The sequence below is a fragment of the Papaver somniferum genome, chromosome 2 (assembly GCF_003573695.1).
Source record: "Papaver somniferum cultivar HN1 chromosome 2, ASM357369v1, whole genome shotgun sequence".
Classification (NCBI taxonomy): Eukaryota; Viridiplantae; Streptophyta; class Magnoliopsida; order Ranunculales; family Papaveraceae; genus Papaver; species Papaver somniferum.
The window spans coordinates 12,943,266-12,956,555 of NC_039359.1; the positions used below are offsets into that span (position 1 = coordinate 12,943,266).

General features: G+C 34.5%; 1 non-coding gene across 1 annotated transcript; it reads left to right on the forward strand.

Moving 5' to 3' along the window:
* Positions 1-4,342: 4,342 nt before the first annotated feature.
* Positions 4,343-4,414, forward strand: TRNAP-AGG. The gene has a single exon. It is a non-coding gene; the product is annotated as a tRNA-Pro (tRNA).
* Positions 4,415-13,290: the final 8,876 nt, after the last annotated feature.

Sequence of the window (13,290 nt, forward strand, 5' to 3'; positions counted from 1 at the left end):
TGTTAACTTCTATACGAGTATACAAGTTAACAGGACCCTTTTATGTTTATCGTGATATGCTTTAGGGATATGAAAATAAAAAAGGTTACAGGAAATGCTATTTTAGATACACAAAGTTTGGATCCTTGTATGTCCATTGTAAAAGATCCGAAAGAAGAAATATAAATCGAAAACAAAGTTCCAAAAAGAAGAAATATAAATCGAAAACAAAGTTCCAAAAAGAGAGAGAACGAACATATGTTAACAAAATCTAGACACTTTATTGATGTTAGAATCTAATACCGGCTAGACACTTCACAGGTTACCGAACAATGGGAAAAGTTTCTACTTGGGTACAAATATATTTTGGGATGCTAAAATCTATGCAACCAAAATAATAATTTCATCCTTATGTTTTATTTTGAACTTTTAATTGGACGAGTACTAATTTTTTTATTGATATTCCCCTGTTTTGTACGGTGATCATACCAATGCATGTCGTCGGTGATCATACCAATGCATGTCGTCCCATAAGACATCAATCGTCATATTTTGAAATAGATGATGAGTTTGAAGTGTGATGTTGTGAAGTGATATGCAGAAGTCTCATGGTTGATGCATGTAATAGACAATTTAAAACATGAATATGAGAGTTTGTTTATTAATGCGTCTGGTGGGAGATATTTGGGCAACTCCTACGGTATAACTGTATAAACATGTATATGCTTGGGAGAATCCCTATATATGTGGAGAGTCATATATTTGCAAATCATTTTTCCACTATGGGATTCTTCCAAAAAATTTATAGGTGAACCCATATATATTTATTCTGATATTATAATATTAGAAAAAAACTCAAATTTCCGTTTCTGGATCGTCTGTTGCGATTTCCCTCTGTTCCTCTATTCCATCCAATCTCAAACAACAATCTGTCTATAGTATGACTACCACAGTTTACAAATTAACCGTCATATACTTGACTAATTTGAACGATTTTCAAAGAAAAAAAAAAGAAGGGAATAAATGATTTAACGAATATCTTTTACTTACCATTAGCATATACTCCCTTATATCATCATCTTTGATACAACCCACTAATTAGTTGTGTCTGGGTTTTTTCATGGAGCATCAATAGGTAACATTTCTTCTCTACAATTTTATTTTCTTAACTTCTTGCTTTCGCTTTTTTTTTATCTGTATATATCAACTGTTACAAAAGGTAATTGAAACTCTACAAATGTCTTGATTTAACTTTATATCTGTTTTACCGGGAAAAAAAAATTGTATCACAATCTCCGAAGATGATTGTGTTGAAGTTGGATCTCACATGCGTCGCAGATTGGATTTTGACAACGGTATAGATTTAAATTTTTCTACACAAGAAGAAACCTACAATGAAATTTCTAACCTCGTCAATTTTGAATCTGGCTCACTCTAAAATTCAGAAAGTTCAATTTCCAGTAGTTGTAATGGAATTTGAGACTTAAGATAAAGCATTTAATTTTGGTTTCAACATTAGAATAAGCACAATACATTTTCTCAATGATGACAGATTAAAAAGACTGGATCTATGTTTGTTCGGCTCAGGGTAAGCGTGTGAACGATAAATGTGATGTTGATGTCAAAAAAAACACCTTGCGGACACAAGAGTTGATTTCCTTGCAGGATGAAAATTAGTTTGGCACAAAATATTAAGTACGCAGTTGTCGATTTATTTGCTCATCATATACATATCACTACTACTCCTAGTAAGTCTCACTTATTTAGGTCTCAGAAGAGCATGCATATTGCCAAAACCACACTAGTAGACATGGCTGAAGCATCAGGAATTGCTCCCAGAGAAACTATGAGATTTTTAAGTAGACAATTTGGGGGTCGTCAAAATTTAGATTTATACATGTAGATTATAAAAACTATTTACACTCTAAGAGAATGATTAGAATAAAAATAAGGGATACATGTGGTGTGTTAGAATATCTGCAAAAAATGCAACCAAATGATCCAAATTTCATTTATGCAATTCAAGTTGATGAAGATGATTTAATAACAAACATTTTTTGGGCCGATGCAAGAATGATGGTAGACTATGATTACTTCGGTGATGTGGTATGATTCGACATTACCCACAAAAAAATAAAGACGGAAGACATTTTGCCATGTTTTTCGGAGTAAATAATCACATGAAAACCATTATATTTGGTGGTGTTTTATTATATGATGAGACAACTTTATTATATAATGAGACTAGGGCTTAACCCGTGCCGTAATGGCACGGGATGCCTTTTTCTCAAATTCGACATTTTTTACGTTACGCTTATTTTATTTTTTCCATGGGTAATAGTTTTGATATTCAAAAAGGTTTCGGCCAGGAAAATGAATAGTTACCTTTTTGTTTTTCTTAAGCATGTTATTCTATTTAGTATTCTGCAAGATTAACAATGTCGTCCCAACATGAAAATCAAAAATAAAATAAATTAGATATTATTCTCGTTTACTATTTCATCCTACCATAATTTTTAATTCCAAAGAGAATATTTTATCTAACAATAAATATGCCTAACTTGCCAACCCAATTCCATGATATTTATGAAGTCATGGGTTCCAAAATTACTGATAACTAAGGCTCCACGGAGTAAAGCAAAGACCCATAATATTTTCCCTACTATAGACTTTTCTTTTTGTGCAAATGTGAGAGTTTTATAAAACTGGAGAACTTTTGACTATTGGAAAGAACTTTTGACTATTGGAAGACTGAGATATACATGTGTGAGATGAAAAATGAACTTCTAAAAGTAAATCAGAACATGTGCAAGATCCCTCCTCAATAATATTGACAATATAAAATGATAGAACAAAATTGAACAAATTCATGGATAAACTATTTTACATCAACTATACTAAGTAGCACATGAGTGGCGTTCTCACATCTAGTGTTACTCAAGTAATTTGGAACAATAAAGAACATATACAATCATATTGATGTCTGTGTCGTTATAAATTCAACTAACCTTTTGAAAAAATATCATTCGTTTCGGAGTAAAATCCGACACACACTTCTATCACCTTCAATTTGTAGAAAATACATTAGTTTTAACCAGCCTTGAGATTAAACAAACACCCCAACATTGGTCAAATAATGTCTACAAATCCGATATCAAAACAGAGCGCCAACGGGAAAAAGTGAGAGACTAGCATCGGTGTTACAAAGAGAATACCCTATATGTATCTAACAATGTAAACTAAACATGCATTTAAATTAAAAAATCATCAACTTGACACAAAAACATAGAAGAACCCAAGTTGAACCAATACTTGCATAAAACAACACTTATAAATAATTTCATAATATGAAAGTACCTTCGGAAATCACCATTACAATTTTAATTGCATGCCTTATGAAGAATTACGATAGGACGAAATCACCAAATTAATACGTGGAAAGTTCATTGGATATGTAGCAATTCAGAGAAGTTTACAGTGGTACTGATGGTGATCCATCTAACTGGTGTTCGATTGATTATTATTTTTTTTGAGAAGGTTCCGGTTTTCCTTGGAGAAACCGAGAGGGAGCGTTTGATTGTATTCATCATCATTCAGAAATCCGAGAGCCAACTTGAGCACTAATTAAGGGATCTTAATACAACCATAGATTTATCTATTGAAATAAGAAGTCTTGATACTAAATATGTAATTTAGAGTAGTTATTGAATAATGTAACAACCCAATGTTTTTTATTTAAATTGTCATGTATTTTAATCGAGTTTATTTTAGCATTAAGACGATCAACCGCATCTTCTACTTTATAGTATTACCCATTTTGTAGTGGCACAAAATTAACATAGTATATTACTACTCGCAAATACCCGTCAGCACCACAAAACCACCTCATCCCTCGAAGGACGTTGGGAGATTAATCGCAAATGTCATGTATAAAGTCGAACAAACTTAGGTCGTTAATTAATTTATTCTTCAATATTCTTTTGCTATATTCTCTTTTGTATTGCAATTAATTATATTTTAATCGTAAAAACAATTATTCACATGATCGGTTACCAAAGATAGCAGAGGTACCATTTGATCCAATGTTCATGATCATTTTGTTATATATGATTTGGTTTTCTTATCGTGTCATTTAGTACCTACGTTTATTCATCGTGTCAAAAATAACCAACTATATCTTTCACAATAACATGTTACCCATTATGTAAACAACCATCACCACTAAAACCATCCACCTCCACAATTTCTTCCATCACCAATATTGTTACTAACTCCACCACTCACTAACACCTGCCATAGCATTCACCACCCATCACTTCTTCCACTACCACCACTATTATATATTGAAATAATTTTTACCAACGGACAATTGGTCTAGTGGTATGATTCTCGCTTAGGGTGCAAGAGGTCCCGAGTTCAATTCTCGTATTTTCCATGAGTATTTGTCTTTGTGCAAACCATAATTTTCTTTGTTTTAGAAATAATTAATACTTTTTACTTTAATTTATTCATGGAAATAAGTTATGATAGATTAATTAAGGAAATACTTATGATGAAATGAAAAATCAATAAATCATTTATTATGAGGAATTAATCGAAATACTTTTAATGTTTAATTTGAATAAACCATGGACATACATTTATCTTCTTCTAGACAAATCTTGGCCACTCTTTATCTTGCCTAACTTAGCCAAACCTTGTTTTGTACTTATGATGACAGAAACTTTCATGTGGTTATTTGACACTTTTGCTGAAACTATGTTTGGGAAGAAGTCAAAGTGTAATTTTACCAACCAAGATGCAGCAATGGCTAAAGCACTAGCTTCACAATTGCCAGAATCATGTCATCGATTGTGTATTTGGCACATGTTTCAATATGTTGTAAAATATTTAAGGCATGAGTTTCATAAATTTAATGATTTCACGAAGTATTTTAATACCTGTGTATATGATTATAAGATGGAGAAGAATTTACAGATGCTTGGAGGAAGATGCTCGCAAAATATGATCTCAACAACAATGATTGGTTAAAAGGATTATTCAATTTAAGAGAAAAATGGGCGTTGGTTTACAGGAGGGACACTTTTTGTGCAGAAATCACTACTACTCAATGTAGTGAAAGCTTGAATAGTGTTATAAAAATATATATCAGCTATAATTATGATTTAATGCGATTTTTTGAGCATTTTGAAAGAATGTGAAAAGACAAGGGTACCCAAACACACCACAATCTTTTAAATATCAACTTATAAGTCATATACCTTCTGTGATTGTATAGGTAGGAGGTCGAGTTAATACGACAACAAGATATTTACTTGACAATAGTTACTATAATAAAACCGATTGACTATTAGAATCAATGTCAAGTAATTCGGATTAACGCGCAAGTGTATTTACTTTATTATAATACAAAACAATTATAATTCGGAAGTAAAGTAAATAACACAACACATGATTTTGTTAACGAGGAAACCGCAAATGCAAAAAAAAAAACTCGGGACCTAGTCCAGTTTTGAATGCTCTCAGAATTAGTCCGCTACACAAAATCTAATTCCAACTTCGTATAGTTGAGACCAAGTAGACTACCCATAGCTACTTAGTTTCCTCAGTATTCTTGCGTCTTCGACTTCTAGAGTCACGCACGTGAACCTTAAGACAGAAGTTACCATCTCAAGTTGCTTTACTCCTTTTGATCGTATTCCAAACACCAAAAGAATGAATCTGTTTGGTAACCACTCTAATCAATCTTTGGTAAAATATAGTTTTGGGTTGTTTGACAAAGGATCTTACGTTTAGTCTAATAAATTCGTTTGTCGGGTATGATCAATCCAAATCCGAAAGTTCATATGTAGATTCACAACTATCAAATCGTAGAAAACCACCATATAATAGTTGTCGATCAATAAGACTATATGATCAAATCTTTCAAAGATAAATCTAATCTTAGTCGGATCCCAGACAATCAAGATGTGTGTACAAATTCACAATATACGAAAACTAATAAGAAAATCTTCTTCGTCTCCAAATCTTCAATTGCCTTCTCAATAACCTGCACAACATAAAATTGAATCGTCTTGTGATCAATCATGCACAAAACGAAGTATGTTAACAATGGATTATCAGAAGATTTCTTTAGATCCAACAATGGTTTAAAGATCTCGTCAATATTTTGATCTAGTTTGAGTGATCCTTATGTCAGAAGATAAGGCTCTCAAGAATAATCAAACTAGTTGCAATCAAAGTTTCAACAATCGTTAGTCAATCAAATCAATAATCGAAAACTAAAATAACAATGCAATTATCTAGTTTCCCACCAACATTACTCATAGATCTTCTTGACCCCACAAAAGTCTTTATACGAGCAGTCGTAATAAATTTCACCTAATTAGGGTACTTTTCTCTCCGGATAGACGGCTCCACCAGAAACAACGCGAAAGAAGTTTGTCTGGCTCTTAGGATAGTTTGCAAGAAATACAAACTCAAGTATTTATAGACCAAGGTTGTTTGGACAATAAGGAAATCTCAAAACCAAAAATATTCTCAAGATATTCATTACAGTACCTAAATTCGTTTTTTCTATTTCCAATTAAATTCCAAACAATATTTCTGCAATCTCTCTTAGAAAACTTTTATTATTACTTTGCACATTAGCTAATAAACCTTTTCCATAGGATATGATTTAATTGCTGGTAATTAAAACATATATATTTGAAAATCGTATTTAAATGCTTTTCAATATTTCGGTTTGGGATCACCTTGAGCATTAATGAATATCTTTGAACAATAAATGATAAGAATTGTACACATGTTCAAATAACTTCGACATCTAAAAGTTTCTCATCTTTGCAACCCTAATTCCTATTAACATACAACATGAAGAAATGTGTGAACTTTGGAGACTCAGTTTTTCTCTCGGGGACCGCTTATACCATGACTCACAAGATAAGTTGTGATCGGTTATACCATGCTTCCCAAGATAGGTTGTGACCGGTTACACCATGTTTGCCAAACTAGCTTGTTATGGGTTACACCTTACTTGCCAAAGTAGATTGTGACCGGTTACACCTTGCTTCCCAATATAGCTTGTGACCGATTACACCTTACTTTCCAATGTAGCTTGTGATCAATTACACGTTGATTTCCAAGTTAGCTTGTTACTTTCCCATAAGTCAAGAATGGTTCTACCTCGATCCTTAACATAAGTCAAGATTGGTTCTACCTCGATCCTTAACAATATTAGTCATCTAAAAGATATTCAATAAAGAACCGACCAACACACTCATGATTTCCATTCCGATAGAAAACTGCAATTGATATTAGCTCTGAAAGACAGCTTTGAGAAAGAAAAGGACCAGCAAAACCGCAGAACCTCCAAACAATAATGAGACTGTACCATCTTCCGTTGTTCAACGACAAAGAAAGAAAGGGACTAGAAAAATGGTGGAATATCCCAGCATTATTCAGATCATACTAGCTTCTCAACCCCAAATGCAAATGTCGAATATGCCGCAAGTCGTTCAGGTATTTAATTTTCCTTATTAATGAAAGATATTGCTAAAATGCATAAGATATTTTGAGGTGTTTGTTTAATCTTTCACGTATAAAAATACTAAGAACTTAGAGCTTTATTCGAAACCATGGGTATGAGTATTAGTGACGAATTACCAGTATCGATATCTCTACATCTTATGCAGGAAATACAATAATTCCAACTATAAGAATTACTAGTTGGTTATTAATTATTATGTCATGGGTTTAGCTTTCTTATTGCTATCAAAGACTAACCATGCACCTGATTGCTTTTGATTAACCATATTAGCATTACTATATGGGTGGCTATGCTCCTTTGAGCAATCATCAATAACGTCCAGTTTTTAGCGGTTATCAACATCACCCAACTGGCTTGGCTGGACTCTTGCAGGTAGAGGACTTGATTCCCTACTAATGTCTTTGTATTTGAATTAAATAAATAATAAATAATTACATGAACAAACACAACTACAAGGAGCACAAAATTTACGTAGCTCGGATCTTCAAGAGTATTCACGGGAGTTAAGTTATAGATGAAGTTCTTAATTTTTACATAATAACTCTTTAGTTATTGATATATAGACATAGAAGAGGATTCACTAAGAACCTCTTTCTTTTTTTTTCTTTTTTTTTTTATAGATAAAGGCCTTCAACAAGGCTAATGATCCCCTCAACTATTTGGAATGAGCCAAACAGGAGAAACAGACCAATACATAGAAGCATTGTTTATTTCTGTCCATTGAGCTAACTCATGAGCAACATAATTACATAAGCGAGGTTGGAAACTGAAAATACAAGCTACTAGTTTTGAAGAAAACAATTGAATGTCTTTGAAAATAGCATCCGTACGCGAATTACCATCAAACAGTCCACTAGAAAATTGATCAATGAGAGCTTTAGCATCGCTTTCAACAATAACATGAGTTATCTTCTGCTCAATGGATTTTTTCAGAACTTCCCAGATGGCCCTGGCTTCAGCTTCTTCAGCAGACAATACTTCAAAGGTCAATGCAGCACAAAAGGAGGCTTTGCTGGTGAAATCCCTCATCACATATCCTGCACCATTTGCTCCCGAAATGACATCAAAAGCACCATCAGTATTACATTTAATCCATCCTACAGAGGGGGAGGTATCCATCTATCACAAATTCTGATAAGGCAGGTAGAAGAGGGAACATGACATGACTTCCTAGTGAGAAGCATGGATTTAGCTATAGCTAGGACTTCTACATGAGACTCTTTGAGATTTTGAAAACTGAAATTATTCCTACTAGTCCAGAGGGACTAAATGATGGTAATAAAAAGACATTGAGCTTCATCAGACAGCTTAGTTAAAGGATCAATTAACCAGAAAGAGAGCCAATCAAGAAAAGATTTGTTTAAAAAGAAATGAGAATTTATACTAAACTCAGACAGGAACCACACTCTGCTAGCAAAGGGGCAAAGGACCAGAGCATGCATAATAGTTTCTTGAGGATCTTGACATCTAGCACAGTCGACAGAGTGCATATGCATTCTAGTATGCAACACAGTCCTTGAAGGCAGAGCATTTCTAGATGCTCTCCAAACAAAGACCTGAATTTTGTAAGGTACTCTAATTTTCCAAATACGCTTCCAAAGGTTTTTTCAAGGGGAAGGCCTCAGCCCTCTTAGTCCCTTATAGACAGATTTAGAGGAAAATTTGCCATTCTTTGAAAGATCTCAAGCCATCCTATCAGGAGTGCAAAGCTGGCTTAAGGGAATAGAGACAATCTTCTGAACAGAAGCATTATCAAAATGGGTGTTAAGTCTAGATAAATTCCAACTCCTAGTTTGAGTATCAATAAAGTAAGAGACTTTAATACTGGGATCAGGTGGGACTAAGGGGTTGGGTGTGGCAGACCCCAAAGTGGGTATCCATTTATCACACCAGGGGTCAATAAATTAACCATCCCCCATAATCCAAGAGATAAAAGGTTTGATGAGTTCTTTGATGGCATGTAAACACTTCCAGGTCCAAGAACTCTTGGCATGACACTTAGCATTCAGAAAATCAGTATAAGAAAAATACTTAGCTTTTAGAACAACGGCTAGAAGGCAATCAAAATGTTCTACAATCCTCCAAGCATTCCTAGCCAACATAGCCAGGTTATTCAACTCAGCCTTTCTAAAGCCTAAACCACCTTCAGCCTTAGGAGAGCATAGGGTGTCCCAGCCCAAAAGGTGTAGATTTCTATCCTTGGGGTCTAAAGTTTCCCCCACTAAAACTTGCATATGTGAGCATCCATTATCTTACAAAGGTGTTTAGGAATAAGAAAGGCTCCCATTTGAAAGAGGGGAATGGCTTGGCCAGTGTGTTTAATCAAAGTAATTCTAGCAGCTTGAGATAGAAGCTTATGCAACCAGATGGAAATTCTGGCATCAACATCTTGGAGAATACCCATATGGGTTTGTACTTTTGAAGCTTGAAACACAGTAGGAGTGCCAAGGTATTTTTCTCCCAAATCTGTGCTCTGAATGTCAAGAATATTGGCCAAAATGGCCTTCCTATGCTCAGGTATCCTTCTACTAAATAAAATTCCAGATTTTTCAAAACTTATTTCTTGGCCAGAGGCTAGACAATATTTTTGAAGATAGCTTTTTATAACTTGAAAATTTTGAGTAGTAGCTTTGGAAAACAAAAGAGAATCATCAGCAAAAAGTATGTGTGTCATAACTGGAGCATCTTTACACACTTTGATGCCTTCCAGGATACCCTCACTCTGAAGGTTGTCAATGTAAGAAGAAAGAGCTTCAGAGCAAATGATATAAAGATAGGGGGATATATGATCCCCCTGTCTCAGACCTCTTTTAGGCTGGAAGAAACCAGTGGGGCTACCATTTAGGAGAACAGAATAAGAAACAGTAGACACACATTGATTGATTAGCTTAATCCAATGGGTGGACATGCCCATTTTTTTTATCAAAACACTCTCAAGACAAGACCATTCCAATTTATCATAAGCCTTAGAAATGTCTAATTTTATGGCAGCAATACCCTCAACTTTGTCATTATGGTTGACAGCATATAGAGCTTCATTTGCCAGAAGGATATTATTAGAAATACTCCTCTTAGGAATGAAAGCACTTTGATTTTGGGATATAATTTTGTTCATAAAAAGTTTTAGTCTATTGGCTAAAGTTTTAGAAAGAATTTTATAGATAATATTACAAAGACCTAGAGGTTTATACTGGGAAACAAGCTCAACTAGAGGAACTTTAGAAATCAGAGAAATATTAGTATGGTTAAAAACCTTAGCAATATTCCCTGTTCTAAAGCAGGTTTGAGTCATATCAATGACATCTTCACTTATGATGTCCCAGTTTTTTTTGATAGAAAAGGCATGTAAAACCATCAGGACCTGGAGCTTCCCCCCCCCCCCCCCATTTGGAAAACCGCATTTTTGATCTCTTCAGCAGCAAGATGAAGACTTAAAAGAGCATTATCTTCAACAGTAAACTTTATGGAGAGGTCAGCCAGAATTTCATCCTGAAATTGTTGGGGTTGGGAAGAATACAAGTTTTTGAAGTACTTTATGAAGGAATTACCAATACTATCTCTATCAGTTAGAATAGTATTAGAGGCATCCTTTATCCAACTTATGGAATTTCTCTTTTTCCTAAAGAGGGTGACCCTATGGAAATAGGGTGAATTTCTATCACTTCTAAGATCCAAACCTATCTGGACTTATCCTTCCAGTATAGTTCTTCTAGATTGTAGAGATATTCCAATATAGCTTTCATTCTGGAAGTTAAAGTAGTTTCAGTTGGATTATTGCATTGGAGGTCAGCCAAATCCTTCCTGATGGTAGATATATTAGTTTGAATATTACCAAAGGAAGTTGTGTTCCAATCTCTAAGACCTTTTTTTGTACTTAAAAGCTTACCTTTTAGTTTATAGGCAGGAGATCCTACCACATTAATAGACCAAGAATTAGCAATGATATCTCTACAAGTAGGATCTTCCATCCACATTGCCATAAAATGAAAGGGTTTAGGCATACAAATATCCTCATAATTGAAACCAATATGCATAGGACAATGGTCAGAAGAATCTCTAGCCAAATTATTGACACACAATTTGGGGCAAAGGTCTTCAGCAATTTGATTGATAAAACATCTATCTAATCTCTCAAGAATCAAATCAGAACCTTGTTTCATGTTGTACCAAGTGAATCTAGGGCCTGAGAAGCCAGGATCATGTAGATTAAACACAAAACAGATATCTCTAAGATTTAAAAATAAGAATCATCAACCTCCAGACCTCCATTTTTATCTTCAATACCTAAGAGAACATTAAAGTCTCCTATAAAGAACACATGTTCATCTAAAGGAACGGTGGACTGTTGGCATTGTTGATCCCAAAAAGCCTGTCTTAAGCTACTATTTGGTTCACCATACATGAAATGAATGTGACAAGTTTTAGTGTGAATAATGTCTGTAGATGTGACATGGATAACCCTCAAGCTAGATGAAATAATGTTAAGATTAATTTCTTTTTTCCAAGCCAAGACCAAACCACCACTCCTACCAATACTGGATACATTAAACGTGCATGGGAAACCCATATTTTTTAACTTCCTAGCAGCCAGATCTTTGTTCATTTTTTTTTCAGATAGAAAAATAATGTCAGGATTGACATTTTTGCATAACAAACTAAGTTCCTTGTTGGCAGATTTTTTTCCTAAACCTCTTATGTTCCAGGCTATAAGATTAACATTGTTAACAGGGGATTGATTTATTGGGTTAACAGAAACAGGATCAATTAAAGGGGGGAGGGGGTAGAATTTACCTGAGTGGTAGAGTCAGATCCACCACCAAGAGAGGCACTGGTATCATCACCACTTTGAGAAGCAGTTTGGGAGGAATCGAGACTATAAGTAGCAGCATTGAGAAGAGAATTATTGCGGACAACATTGTTGTTTGGGGAGTTGTCAACAGGTACATTGTAGTTCCCAAATGAATTAAACACTAGTTGGGTATTGAGAGAACAGGTAGAAAGGTCAATGGCTGGTAAATCCCCCAATTTGGTATTTGGAGGACACAATTTGGCATAATCAGGTTCAGTAGTGACATGTTCTTCAGGGATATCCACTATGCTATCCAAACTAGAATTATCTCTTGTACATTTCCTCAAATCAGCCATAAGATTAATCTTTCTTTTGAGGTTTGCTAGAGCATCTTGTTCAATTGAGTTAAATGCTCCTCTAGTGATGATTAGGTTGGTATTTGGAACAACAGCGGTCTTGAACCTTCTTGAAGAATTGGTAGTACGAATCGAACCACTAGGGGTTGGATCGAAACCAGAAATAGAAGCTTCAACAGTAACATTTTGAGTGGTGACCTGTTTGAGAATGATTGGTAACACATTCTCCAGTTGAGTCGATTGTTGTTGAACATGACCAACATCAAAGATCTTCAGAGTAGTGGATCTGTTTACAAAAGGACTCATCTGAAAAGTGTTTGATAAGCCCTTCTGAATAGTATTTTCCATTCTTTGATCAATATCCTTTGCTTTTTCTTTGTTGCACATTTCAAGAGTAGGAGATTCAATTTGTGTTTCTGGTACCGTCTCATTTTGTTGCATGATGGTATCTATAATGGCAGTAGAGGAAGTGTCTACTTGCTTGGTTATCGTCGTAGGAGGCATCATTAGCCTTGAGACAGCTGGGAGAACATACTTTCTACTAGAAGCATCAATTTCTTTGATTTTTTTCTTCTATAATTTCCAAGCAGGACAGTTTTTATCTTTATGATCAAGGA